The sequence below is a fragment of the Eucalyptus grandis genome, chromosome 8, assembly GCF_016545825.1.
Source record: "Eucalyptus grandis isolate ANBG69807.140 chromosome 8, ASM1654582v1, whole genome shotgun sequence".
Taxonomy (NCBI): Eukaryota; Viridiplantae; Streptophyta; class Magnoliopsida; order Myrtales; family Myrtaceae; genus Eucalyptus; species Eucalyptus grandis.
In genome coordinates, this window is record NC_052619.1 from 9,376,518 (window position 1) to 9,390,880 (window position 14,363).

General features: G+C 41.2%; 1 pseudogene; it reads right to left on the reverse strand.

The window, feature by feature from the left end:
- Positions 1-1,842: 1,842 nt before the first annotated feature.
- On the reverse strand, positions 1,843-10,043 carry LOC104416229 (annotated as a pseudogene).
- Positions 10,044-14,363: the final 4,320 nt, after the last annotated feature.

Genomic DNA, 14,363 nt, shown 5'->3' on the forward strand with positions numbered 1-14,363 from the left:
CCTTTGCTAAGGCACCTGTCGCGACATTCCCGAATTTTTTTTTAAGGTGAATTATTCGAAAGGGCTAATGGATTACTAAGTCCGAAGACTTGGCACGGACCCTCCCAAGTCCTACCAATCACGACTTGATGTTAAAAAATTAATCTATTTAAACATGCAATTATATCCAATTTGGAGCCGCCACTAATCAATTAGGGTTGATTAGAAACTCAAATAAAGTATGAGAGAATACTTTATTTTTGCGAACCAGAGATTCAATAAGTTCAGGGACATGGTTACGCTAGATTAGTCTAACGTCCTTTCGGTACCTTTTATTTTAATTTCAAAAATATATTTTGTAGGTAATGTTGATTAATTTTAATCTAAGCTACTAACATGCAAATGATGGTCATGCGGGTGCACAATCAATAAAATAACATTCAATAAAAATGCTAATAAAAATGCATGCCCTAAACATGATTTCTAAATGACAGGACACCTACTTTTTCTTTTTCTTTTTTAAAAAAAAAAAGTTAATTATATGCAATCTTAATCTAAATTTAATATGCATGGATTTTACTTTAATGATATGTGAGATGCAATTCATATGGTATGACTTAAACTTATCACTATATGTATGCAATCTAATTTATATAATCCTAAATATGCATGTGCTACGTGATATGGGATGAATGACATGATATTTATACATGCATGCTCTTTTATGATTTTTTTTATGATGATTCATTTTTTAATGCATATATGTAACCTATGCTAAATAATGATGATATGAAATGAGATTAATTATGAATTAACCTATTAACTAACCAAGGAAATGATCTTTAGTTTTTTTTAAAAAATTTTAATGACATAATGTTTTTTATTGAAAATAAAGTAACTTAATGGTGCAATGATCATATTTTAGCATTTTCCTTTTTATTATTAACAAAAAATTAAACTATAACTCATATGGCCTGCATAACATTTTTTTTTTTTTTGTTCCTCTTTTAGTTTTACTAAATGAAAATTGACTTAATCTAAAAATATATAGGTGTGTTGCTTTAATATGAAATGTGTATAGACCTAAGTACCTAAATATGACAATATTTTACTAATAAACAAATTCTAATTAAACTTATTATGCAAATTAATTAATATGTATCTAATAATTTTTGGATTCTTTTTATTGAAATTCGGAATTAATAATAAAAAAACTAACTAAAGTGAATGATATTCTAATTTATTTTAGGAATTAATTTAACTTAAACTATATCTTATCTTAAAAGCTATATAAAAAAATCAAGACATGCCAACATTATTTAAAACTAGCCCTAACAAAAAATAACCCATCTAAAAGTTTAATGTAAAAATCATAATCCTATAAATCCAATTCTAATTTACTAACCCTAAAAATATAGTCCTAATTTACCTAAACCTAAATGCTCTAATGCAATATTTAGATTTTTATGTTTTCCAAAACAAGCATTTATCAAATATAAACATTATATCCAACAACTCAAGATATTTATCAAATGAAGAATTAAAATATTTGAAAAAATAATCCGTTGTCTCACAGATTAAATTAACGATTATTTTATCCATGAACATCACAACAATCAAAATAATTAAAAAATTAATCTGAAATCTCTCGGATCAACTTAATAATTATAATGATTTTAAAGCCAAGATATCACCAAAATCAACATAATTAAAAAAATGGTCCGAAATCTTACGGACCAAATTAGTAATTATAGTGATTTTTATCGATAATATCCTATTAGGTAATGCCTAAAGCCTCGATTAACATCAATATTTCAGTTTATATAATAATATTGAGAAGAAATTTGGTTAAAGAAAACTACCTTATTTGGATCGCGCCAAAGATTCACGAACGGTGGTTCGCGTCGAGATCGGGCTGTGGCGGTTGCAACGCAACAGCAGCTTCTGGTCAAGCTCGTGGCGGGCTTTGTGGGGGCAGCTCAGGCGCTTCGCACGGCTCGTCGTCGCTGGTGCACCTGCAGGGAAGAAGCAACAACGCACGGACAAAAGCGGAATAGCAGCGGCTTTGGGCTTCTCGATCACGGAGGTACAGCAAGCAACGGGCGAGCGGAGGTGCGGCGACGAGTAGGGCGCAGCGACGGGTGCTGCAGCTTGCGGGTGTCTGGGCGGTGGCGCGGCGTCAAGCGGAGGTGCAGGCGCGGCGACTTCTGGCGTCGGGCGTAGCAGAGCAGCGGTGGCGGAGACGCGTAGAAGCGGAGCAGACCAGCGGTATGGACTCCGGTGGTGTCGGGCTACCGGTGACCGAATCTGGAGCGGTTGAAGCAGCTCGGGTGGTCGCTCGGGTGAGACTTGGATCGGCACAGCAGCAGCTTCATCGAGCGAAACAGAGGCAACGTTCGAGCAGCAGGGACCAGCGGAGCGAGGGCGTCGGGACTTCTGGTGCTGCAAGTCGGCGTCAGCAGAGGTGTTGGGGGTGCGGGCGTCGGTGCTCAAGCAGATCTGGTGGGCAGAGCAGCAAGGAAGGCTCAGCAACAGGTTGCAACGGCGGCTAGGCGGACGAGGTCGCTGTGGCAGTGCGGCGAGTTGCTGGCGCGCCGAAGACGACGAACGGAAGCAGCGGAGTGGTGCAATGACACGACGAGGAAGCTGCTGTGAGTTGCAGAAAACCGGTGCAGGCGGTAAATGCAGGGGAGGAAGACGATGCCCCTCTTGTTTTTTTGCTTGTTAACCGGTCACTCTCACCTCTCTCCTCTCTCTCTCTCTCTCTCTCTCACGTCGCTTTTGCGTCTCCTCCCTCTGTCTCTCTCTGCACACTTCTTTTCAGCAAAAAGGACAACCAAAGCTTTTCTCTCTTTTCTCTTCAGTTTTCTATTTTTTCCTTCCCCCTCTTGGTTCCGAAACCTCGCCCTCCTTTTATAGAGGAAAGACTTGTAATCGTTGAAGATCCGGCCATATTCACTCATCTTCTTTGACAAAGAAGTGGCTCCAAAATCTGACTGTTGAATTCTTTTGAATTCAATTTATTTTTTTCAAAATTTACCTCAAATCAAATATTATCTTTTATTTCTAAAAATTAAATTTAAATAGGTGTCAAAGACCAGTGACCCCACCGGTCATGTCTGAAACCCCACTGGGGATAGGGTAGCAGCCACAAGTGATGTGGAAGGGCTAGCCTAGCCCTCCTGCCTAGGTTTTTTTTCTTGTTTTAGTCCTTTTTTTTCTTTTTTTAATGGAAAAAAAAAGAAAGGAAAATAATTTTTTTATTTAAAAAAAGGCAATAAAAATGAGAAAATGTAAAGGATGGAAAGAGACCGATATGGCCACTTTAAGCCTTATTAAAACAATATCCATTTGGAGACTCTTATTTAAGAAAATATGGGCATTTAAGGCCCTTATTTGAGATCATTTCACTCTAAACTCTTAGTTGAGAAAATAAGAGCACTGTGAGCTCTTATTTGGAATTTTTCCTTTAATCAATTTCCAATTTTGATTCTTTTTTTCGAGTTATCTTAGAAAGTGAAGGACAAAAGTCAACCTTAGTGATTTCATAGTGCCAAGTGGAAGGGCCATAGCTCAATTAAAAAAAAAGTTAATCTAGGAATAATAGGCTAATCTTCACCCAAAATGAATTTGACTTCCATTTTTGTTTTCCTTTCCAAAGTAACTCTCATCAATTAGCGTCATGCGGAGCAGATAACTATTGAAAGTATCTAAGTAGTAAGTCCTCCCAAAAATGAGTCTTACTTTGAGTTTCCTGGAGCCTCCAATAAATCGATGCAATTTAGTAGAAATCAAAAAAGTATAATTTCTAATTAATGCAAACTAGGTGGGGTCTTATTCTTACAATTTGGAATGTAGACATGAAAAATTAAGAGCGAGCTAAGTTTAATACTAGTGTTAGGATTAAGCATTTGAAAGTTTCGATTGAAAAGGAAACTGGTAAGATGATCAAACATATGCAAATTGACAGTAGTTTAGAGTCCTGCTCAGAGCTGTTGAATGAATTCTACATGGAGGAAGGCATAGCAAGACACCACACTTGTACAAGTGAATCACAATAGATTGCCTAGTTGATGAGCAAAATATTATTCAAGATGACCCATAAAATACTCTCTAATGCTAACATATGCGCTTAGGACAGCAAGCAACTCGATGAATGTACCTTCATCAATTGCGATTGGATATTGGACTTATGAGTGGTTAGGTAACTTTGCTGATTATTATATTATTGGAATATTTGGTTGTCTATATTATGTTTGAGTGAGTGATAGTAAGCTCGGTAAAAGGGCAAAAAAGTGCATGCTCCTAGACTATGTACAATATGAGTGGAGTTACTGGTTGTGGTGCTCGGAATTAAATTCACCTAATATCAACACAAAAATTACACTTGATGAGTTTCCAATACTTCTAGATATGAGCATTTGTGGTAGTGTTTATACGAACAATGTTTGTAATGAGGTGGAGCCTAGAAAGGCAATGGTTCTTATAACCGTTGAGTTTGATAAGGTGTGTGTTCGATCTTCTAATAGATATGGATGCAACAATAGTTTTGCATTATCTCTGATTGAGGAGGTTGTGTGGAAAAATTGTTGTGGAGAAGTTAAAAATGCATATACAATTGGTGTTCTAATGAGGTCGACGATTCCAATGAAGTTCAAGCAATGCTCAAAATCATAAGATGCCTATGGTAGTATGAGCACGTGAGAGGTTATGGGAGATTACAATGAAGTTCGGATTCCAATGAAGTGGTGTAACTTGGCTCAAAGGGATTTTCTATTTTGGATCCAACTTTTGTCTATATTTAAGAAGGGGTTTTTTTTTTTTTTTTTTTTTTTATGAAGAGTATTGAAGAGGAGCTTGTGTTTATGAATTACATCCTAAGTGTTTGAAGTCATGAAAAATATTGTGGTAATTCTTTATGTAAATCCTATGTGAGGTGGAGAGATGATTTCGTGAGAAATTGTAACTTGTGAGGGCTAAATGTGGCGTGAATTATTGGGTGTAATTAAAATCTGCGAAATACTAAGTATATTTGAGTGACTCGGTGTGATCTATAGTGGAACTTTGTACAGCCCTTCCATGGACATAGGTCACGTTAATCGAATTTCGTAAATCCGATGTTCTATTTATTTTCTTGTGCCGTTTATTCTATTGATCGATCATTTTCTTTTTGCAACATTATATGCGTAAGGAACGAAATTAAAAAATCGCCTTAAGAGTTCTTATTTTTCGCATTATCAAATGTTGCGAGTTCATACTAGAGTTACGACGAGACTGGGGGAGGTAGAGGAAAACGTGTTTCCACGAAAGCCCGCGATTGAGTTCATTCGACGGGCTTGGGACGGGGGAGTCAACGAAAGGTCAAAAGATATGCAGAGATGAAAGACCCAATGCTGCCTTGTTATGGAAGGTTCGCAACTCGAAAATGGAGTATATAATGCTCTCTATGTAAAAGATACATAATATTTTGATTGGTGCGGCAGAAATTGCAGTTCGCAAGTTTGTCAACAAAGAGAATATTGCCATGTGTTCATTTAGGTCAAGACAAATCGACGATTGGTACTTACCATTCATCGCGAAAACATTAGCTAATGAAATAAATTGCTTTGTATCATAGGAACGCAATATCATATACGAGTTATTGCACGTAATAAAAAACAAGGTATTGACATTAATACCACTGGAAAGAGCTAAGGGATGGACCGAATCATGCGTAAAAAGCCACACTCCAAACCCATCTGAGTAAAGATAAAACGGAAGAAAAAATATTCCTCCTAGAAGGTCGTCTCGATCAGATGAGGATCGAAGATTGAGGGTCCTGCTGCATCTAAGAATAATTTTTAATTTATTTATTTTGCATAAACGAGTGTTTAAACTATGTCTACCTGCATTTTTCTTGAATGTTTCCTTCCACCTCCATTTTTGAATCGTTTCCGTCTCATGCAGAAGCATCTGTATTGACCAATGGGAGAACACGAGAGTCGAGAGACGCATGCAATACGCCATTGCTCTCTTTCGTAGTAAATGCTTTTACCAAGGAAGACTTTTTGCTCGAAAACTTTGTCGTCGTCTCTCCAACTCGACCGGCGGGACTAATTATAAAGGCTGAACGCATCACCAGCTCTTGAATTCTCTTGATCACGACGACGCGTTCAATTTTTTAAATAAATAATAATATGTCTGTTGACGTAGACTCTCATGTCAGCTTCTGACGGACGAGCAGCCGACACGGAATCTCAAAAAGAAGTCAAACTGAGATGTGTGTGTGAGAGAGAGAGGGAAAGAGATATAGAGAGGGACGTGCTTTCACATTTTTCTCATGGTTTTTGGCTATATTGTTAAGGTCACTCGTCTAAATCCTTATTTTCTCAATGCATGCATTTTTTTTTAATTGGAAATATTACATCGACTGGTTGCACATTCCTTACGAGCTTAATTTTCCTCACGAGCTTCTTGCTATTCAATCCCAAGTAGCTGTAAGATTGGTGTATCAGGGACCCGAATGCATTTAACTACCCAACCGATAGGCCAAGATGCAGCCGCGATCCCTACACATGCACCCCATTGTCCCCAGCTCAACCGCACCGTGACAGCAAACTGCTTCAGGAACTCGACCATTACCACCTGGAGGACCACTGTCACAGAGATGATCCCGAGGAACAGCTTGTTCTTGTGAATGCCCTCGAACACGTTCTGCTTCTCGATGTTCCTCGCATTGAATTCATTGAAGACCTGGCACAGGACGAACGCATTAAATATTAGCGTCCGCTTCACCGCCTCGTCCATGCCAAAGATCGATTCACCCTTGAATTGTAGAGTGAGGAGGATGGCCACTTGGTAAATTGCTTGTCCCACCAGATTCCTCCACATGACGTTTGTTATGAGCGGCTCGGTGCGGCCCACAAGGGGCTTTTTCATGAGCTCCCCGGTGGGCAGCTCTGTGGACAAGGCGAAGGCGCCAAGCGTGTCCACGATCAGGTTCACCCATAAGAGCTGGAAGGCTGTCAAAGGGATGTCACCGGAGGAGACCGCAGCCACGAAGTTGATCAAAAGGGCTGCAATGTTCACCGTGAGCTGAAACTGGATGAACTTCTGGATGTTATCATAGACGCATCGACCCCACAGCAACACCTTCACCACGGACGCAAAGTCGTCGATGATGATATCCGAGCTCTCTTTGGCGACCTCGGTGCCTTGGATGCCCATCGAGACCCCAATGTCGGCTTCCTTTAGGGCCTGTGCATCGTTCATGCCGTCCCCTGTGACGGCGACCACATGGCCTTTCTGCCTTAAGCACTGAACCATGAGGAACTTATCGTCAGACGAGGAGCTCGCCATGACCCGAATTTTCTCGACTCTCCGAAGCTTCTCCTCCGAGGTGTAATAGCGGAACTCAGCTCCTTCCACGGTGGCTTCGTTGGAGGCATCGTCCCCAGGCTTGAGAATACCGCACTCCGTGGCGATGGCCTTAGCGGTGAAGATGTTGTCTCCCGTTATCATCATGATGTTCACTTCTGCCTCTTGACAGGCTTGGACCGCACTCTTCACGCCGGGATGGCATGGGTCCTTAATTCCGACAAGTCCTATTAATGTCAGGCCACGTTCTTGGATCTTCTTCCCGTCTTCTCTTTCTAGGATCGTTTCCTCTAAGACTTGTTTATGAGCGAAAGCGACGCACCTGAGGCTGCTCGTCACCATCCCCCGGATAATGTGCTCGACGCTCTCCCTTTTATCTTCGTCAAAATCTTTCATCATCCCCGACCCGTCATAGAAGCTCGAGCACATCGCCAAGATCATCTCTGGCGCTCCTTTCCAGTGCACATGGACCGTGTCATCCGCGCTCTTCTTCATCAGGACGCCGCTTCTCCTCTTCTGCGAGTTGAAGGCTTCGACTTGGATGACTTCACAGCTCTTCTTTGTCTCGTCCATGTCCATGTTCAATTGAGCAACCGCCCAGGAAATAATCGCTTTTTCGGTGGGACTATTGGAGAACTCATACTCCGATCCTGAAGGCAGCCTATAGACGATGCTCGTGGTGTTCAAAGCAACTCCGTCCCGAATCAAATCCAGGACAATATTGGGGACAGAGGACCACGCATTTTCCACCACGGAGTCTTGGCCGACCCAGAATTCCGTCACTTTCATCTCGTTCATTGTGAGAGTGCCAGTCTTGTCGGTGCAAATAATGGTGGCTGACCCCATTGTCTCGCAGGCTGAAAGCTTCCTCACCATCACCTGATCCACCATCATCCTCTTCATGGAATGAACAAGAGTGATTGTTACCGCGAGTGGCAAGCCTTCGGGAATCAAGACCACCACGATTGTCACTGCGGCTACAATGTTGCCTACCACGGAGTTCATGATGTTGTCACCCATCGTTTGGCCTGGAACGGATTCCCGTTTCCTGTGCTTGTCCTGTTTGTTTCCCGTGAAGTAGCAAATTAGCAGGACGACGAGAACCAGAAAATTGACCGCCAAGCCGACTTTGCTAATCGATGAGGTGAGCTTGTTGAGCCGAGCCTGTAAAGGGGTCTGCTCGCTGATGTCACGGTTGATTGGCCTCATCATCTCGCCCCCCTTTGTGTTCATCCCGACTGATGTGACCAACATCCGAGCAGACCCATCAGCAACCTCTGTTCCAGAGAACAGGAAAGGATTTTGATTGCTCTTCTCTTCCATGCAGCCACTCTTCCCGGTCATGCTTGATTCGTCCACCTAAATTGACACAAGAATGAGACGATAGGATGCGGTCAAAGAAAATAAAACCTCAATACATATTAACACGAGAAGAAATGGATTATGACAAACTATGCAGTATCAAACAGAATACCGTACACATGTACATCACTTTGGACTAATTACTTAATTAATTAATCAACCTGGGCTCGAACTTGGTAATACTAATACTTTATATTTCTGGAGGAATCTAACATGAGTTAATTAGCGAATCTAATGCAAACAAACAGTACAAATTCCCGTCCGTACCAGCAAGGACTGCCCCTCGAGTAACAACCCATCTGCCGGGATTTGATCGTGTTTCTTCAAACAAACGACATCTCCGACAACAATCTCGGATATGGAAACCTTGCGCGGCTGTCCCTTCCTGATCACATCGATGAGAATATCACCGCTCGCCCCATACAATTTATCGAACTGCCAGTTCTGCCGGCAATTCCTCATGGCCGACACCACGATCATGAGGAAAACTGTGAAGAATGGGCTCCCGCCATTGTGCCAGCCTTCCTTGAGCCCGTTCTCCTTGATCGCAAAACCGGGTGAAAGCCCAGCGCAAACAAGAAGAATCAAGAGCATGAGGTCCTTGAAAGCCTCGAACACAAAGTGGAAGAAGCCCTTGGTGGGTGGCTTGAATGTGTTGACGCCGAATGCGTTTTGCCTGCGAGTGACGTCGTCCGGTTCGCCGCTAATACCGCGAGAGACATCAGTTTTGAGGGCCGAGGCGACTTTGCTGACATCGCCGAATTCTCTGAGCCAGTTGAGGTTCTTGTCCTTGACCAGCTTCGTGAGCTGCGACTGATCAATATGGAAGGAGCTGGGTTGATCGGAGGGAGCGCTCGAAGCATGATCAGGGATTGAAGCGAGCGATTGGAGCTGCGACTGTTCAGTCTGGAAGGAGCTGGATTGATCAGAGCGAGCGCTCGGAGCCTGAACGGGGATTGAAATCGAAGTGTAGGAAGGGTCGAGCGGTCGAGCTGTGACTGTTCAATCTGGAAGGAGCTGAGTTGATCGGAGCGAGGGCGCAGAGCCTGATCGGGGATTAAAATCGAAGTGTAGGAAGGAGCAAGAGGTCGAAGCTGTGACTGTCCAGTCTGGAAGGAGCTGGGTTGATTGGAGCGAGCGCTCGGAGCCTGGTCGGGGATTGAAATCGAAGCGTGGGAAGGAGATTTTCCAGGGAACTTGTCAGTTTTCTTTGCGAAGGTAGTGATGGCTCGGGAGCAATAGATGGTGGCGAAGGCCAAACGCCATCGCTTGGCGAACCTGCGCATAGCGAGCGGGTGGAGAGAGACCTCGTAGCGGATGGAGTCGCCGCTGAGAATGCTCGTCATCGCTCGGAAGAGACGCACAGTCGCACAATGCAAATGGCAACACGATAAGGAGGAAAAACTCTGAAGTTCGGTGTTTCGTTAGCCGCTGAAAAGTGCAACGTTCGCATTTATATACGTGCCGGAGCTGAACGAGAGGGTCACGTCGTTCGTGCGAGGTTGTCAGGAATTTGCCTCGCGCAGCGCGGCGACCTCTGCTTGCTTTTTCTAAGTTAAACGAAAAGGACTGGACCGGGGATAAGTCAGGCCCGGTCGTCGCTATCGATATTTCCACGCACCTTCTGCTCCTGTAAAAAATGGGGCCCGATCCATGCTCGGTGGGGAGATCGCGCTTGAATCATTGTCTAACGTGGGGCACGAACTCCGTTTGTCTTGAGTAAACCATCAATCAGGGGAGGACACGTGTACGTGCCCACCTCTTATCCGTCCCCGTCAGCTGTCCCCCTAATACTTTTGGTCATTGCCGCGTTGCTTCTTACACGGGCGGGCGGTCATTGCCCTCCACAAACCCGGCGGGGCAGGTAAAAGTCAATATGACGTCGAGCTCTACATGTGCTTTTTAGCGCATTCCCGATATGCCCATGTTCACAAATGGATATACAAGCCAAATTTCGTTCTCACCAAAGAGTGGAACGGGCCCTTAATTTTCTCACCAAATTTCGTTCTGACTTGGCATGACTCGCTCGCTTCTCTTCTTGGAAGAAAATGCTTCCCCCTACGCGGCCACTGAGCTTCAAGGAAAGTTCGTAGCCAAGTACCTGGAATTCCCCGAACCGTCATCTGTCTATCCTAAAATGTCGGCCTCTTCGTCGTACCAAAACCCATATGAACAACACTACCATCGTCTCTTCCGTTATGGCTTCAATAGCACCTACATGTCGAGACCAGATCCCGCTAAAACGACGGCACTGTTTTTTATTTACCATCAGTACTGGCGCCACAGTGACCCCAAATTCCCTTATACGTGGATTTGGCAGCCCAAGCCATGGAAATCAAAGATATAGAAGGCCATAACTAATAGATATTGAAAAGCAAAACCACAGGGTATTATCGTTTTATTACGGAATGACAACACTGTGAAATGTTCCTTACCAAAAAAAAAAAAACACTGTGAAATGTTGAATTTGGAAATCTTTTTTATAGTTCTTTTTAATGGCATAAAAATGTTTTCACTTTTAATACTTCCAGCCAAATCTCAATAAAATGCGTGTACTCTTCACTTCTTAAATGATCCAAAAACGCATGGACTCTTACTTTAAAGATACATTAAATTTTCCACCATGCAAACTTATGAATTCGCTCGAAATCATAGATTCGGAAAGCTAGCTTTTGTTTTGGGGGCGAAAAGAACTCGGTTCACTAACCCTTGTTCAATATTTATCTGCTAATTTTCTTCTTTTTCTAATTGAAACATATGAATTTTTTATTGAAAAAAATTTAAATATCATCATCGTTATGCCTTGCTAACGAGTCCTATGTTGCGTCGGTACCATTAGTCACATTTTCGCACCAGCTTACATATATGAAAATCTAAATGGTGAGTCTTTTTATCCACATTCAAGATCGTCATCGGAGACGTCCTTTGTTTGGAGATCGGAGATCAAGTTCCGGCAGAAATTTAATCGATTAAATAATTGCCTTATTTGGCTCTTGTATCTGCATGTTTTTTGACTTTTTGTTCACTCATCGTCCACGTCCAAAGCCCGGTAAATTGCTCAAACGCGGTTTTTTTTTCCATTTGAGGGGCTTCGCGGAAAGCCCCCTTCCCCTCCGGTCCCCTCTCCTCCCCTATAATAATACAAGTTGCTTGGCCGAAAGTTTCGTATCACGTGATGAAACATCTTTCATGAAACGACTATGCCGTGATGAAATATTTTTCATTAAAAATCACTTTTTGATTTTCATTTAGGGAAACAAGTTCTGTGACTACTCTAGATAGGAAATATAACAGAACTTTACTTCAAATGAAAAACCGTACAAACTGTGCTGAAATTTAATCGCCAACAAAGCTTGGGGAAATATAACCACTTCAACATAGCTGAGCATCAACAAATTATGTTGAAATTTAAGTGACGACAAAACTTGAAAACACAATGATGATACGCTCGAATTTAATCAATGATGTGACACCCAAGATAAAAATACATGCTGAATCAAGCGAGGCCAACCCTCTCACAGCCCTAGCCACCGGCGAAAAGGAAGAAGAAGAACCAAGAAAAAGGGGAAGAAAAAAATGAAAAAGAAAAAAAAAATGAAAAAATGAAAAAAATGGATAAATGATAAAAATACCCTTAATCGCCGAAAAGTCAGGCCCTTATTTGAAATAGACTTAACTACTTCGAGCTCTTATTTAAAAGAGATATAATCACTTCGACACTCATTTGAAATAAAATTTATTTCAACCTTTATTTTGATAAAATAATAGCATTTCAAGCCATTATTTAAAATAATGTCTACTTTGAGCATTTATTTGAGAACATGATAGCACTTCAAGCATTTTTACAAAAGAGAGTAATATAGTATTGCATTTCTCTCGACTCTCGCGTTCTCATTCGTCAATACAATGTTTATTCTTGAGAGGGGGGGGATTCCAGAATGCGGGCGGAAGGAAACATCCAGGAAACGCGGAGCAAGATCATGACAGATGATTAGTCATCTGCGATTCCTTCGCAAAACAAACTAATTAAAAATTATTGTTAGGTAGGTGCAGAAAGATCCTCAATCTTGGACCCTTGTCTGATTCAAGTTGTTAAATTAATTTTTCGAATTTGAATTAATTTGTTAAATCAAATTTGTTAACAGAAATTTCTCCTTGAAGATTTGAAAGATGAAGACGCCCTTGTTTCATGGACTTGTCTCGGACGTATGAGCAAAAAAAAAAAAGCAAGGGGCGCTAAAGGACAATATATGAGCACATTATTTTTTATTTTATCTATTTAACTTTTAGGAGCAGACACGTCTTTTGCTAAAAGAACAAATAAAGAAACTCTATCTTTGCTGCAAAAGCTGAATCCTTGTTGAAGTTGCACAGCGGTGGGTGCAGGTCAAAGTTGTTGACTTACGGCACACAAAGCCATCTGGGCTTTTCTTCGGGTCGACGAGCACCGCACAAGAAATAAGAATGTGAGGCCGTACGAAAAGAAATGAACTAGCAGACAAGTTCTTGTTTTTGGCGTAAGGTTCATGCTTGAACGCGGTGATTTTATGTCGTGAATTTCCCGTTTAAGTGAATTATTTATTTATAAATGTTTTAGATTTGTAGCTAAATTTAAATATAAAAAACTCTCGAGCATGTAAATGATTGTAGACTTTAATTCTCCAATTATAATAGAATATTTACTATAAGCTCTTTTCATGGATATAGGTATCGATACTTGATCCGAATCACGTAAATCTCTAGTGTCTTGTTATTTCTCATTTATTTCTTTGGTATTTTTCACATTGACTAATTTGCAAAGATCTTGTCATCGCTGTATATTATATTTCAACACAGATAACTCTTCTAGTTAGAGTATTTCTTCTGTTTTTTCTTTACCTAGATGGTTTCGGAGCGTGGCTTCTTCCTGGTGATTTGGTCTAATCCCTAAGGCTACGTTTGGTCGTCCGGATAATAATCATGATAGAATATGATAAAGTAGGATATTAAATCATTTGGATAATAAAGGCGGACATATCTAATCCTATCAAGTGTTTAGTGCACTTCAGGATAAGATTAAAAAATAAATATGATATTTATTTAAATTATAAAACTAAAAAATAGAAAATTCAATTAATTAAAGGCCATGGAAAAACCCTAGATCTAGGAATTGTGGCCACCTCCGCAGTGGCCACCATTCAAAACGGCAAGTGATATCTTCTCTTTTTGTTAAGTTCTTTCTTTCTTTAAAAAAGAAAAAAATCTTATCCAATCCGGGCTTATCTCACCCCCTCCCCCGGATTTTTTATCCAGCGTTTTATCCGGATATATCCAAGTTTGTCCGATCCGGTGAACATTCCCAAACATCGGATAGGATAATTGTTATCCTATCCGGACTCAAATCCCGGACTACCAAACGCAGCATAATTCTTTCCAAATTGTGTTAATGCGAATCCATGTTCTCATGACATGTGACAATCCATATTTGACACCGTGTTCTCGAGATTCATAACGATTTATATCATTAGCCAATATCCTCAAGACCAACTATAAGGAACAAATCGGCTGATTTCACTGAACCTATATCAGCACAAGGCAATGTCCTATATGTTTATCACCATACAAGGCTGCGTCCCTCGATTTCGCTGAAACCCTGTAATTCCGTTATACAAATGAAGCCACCCTCT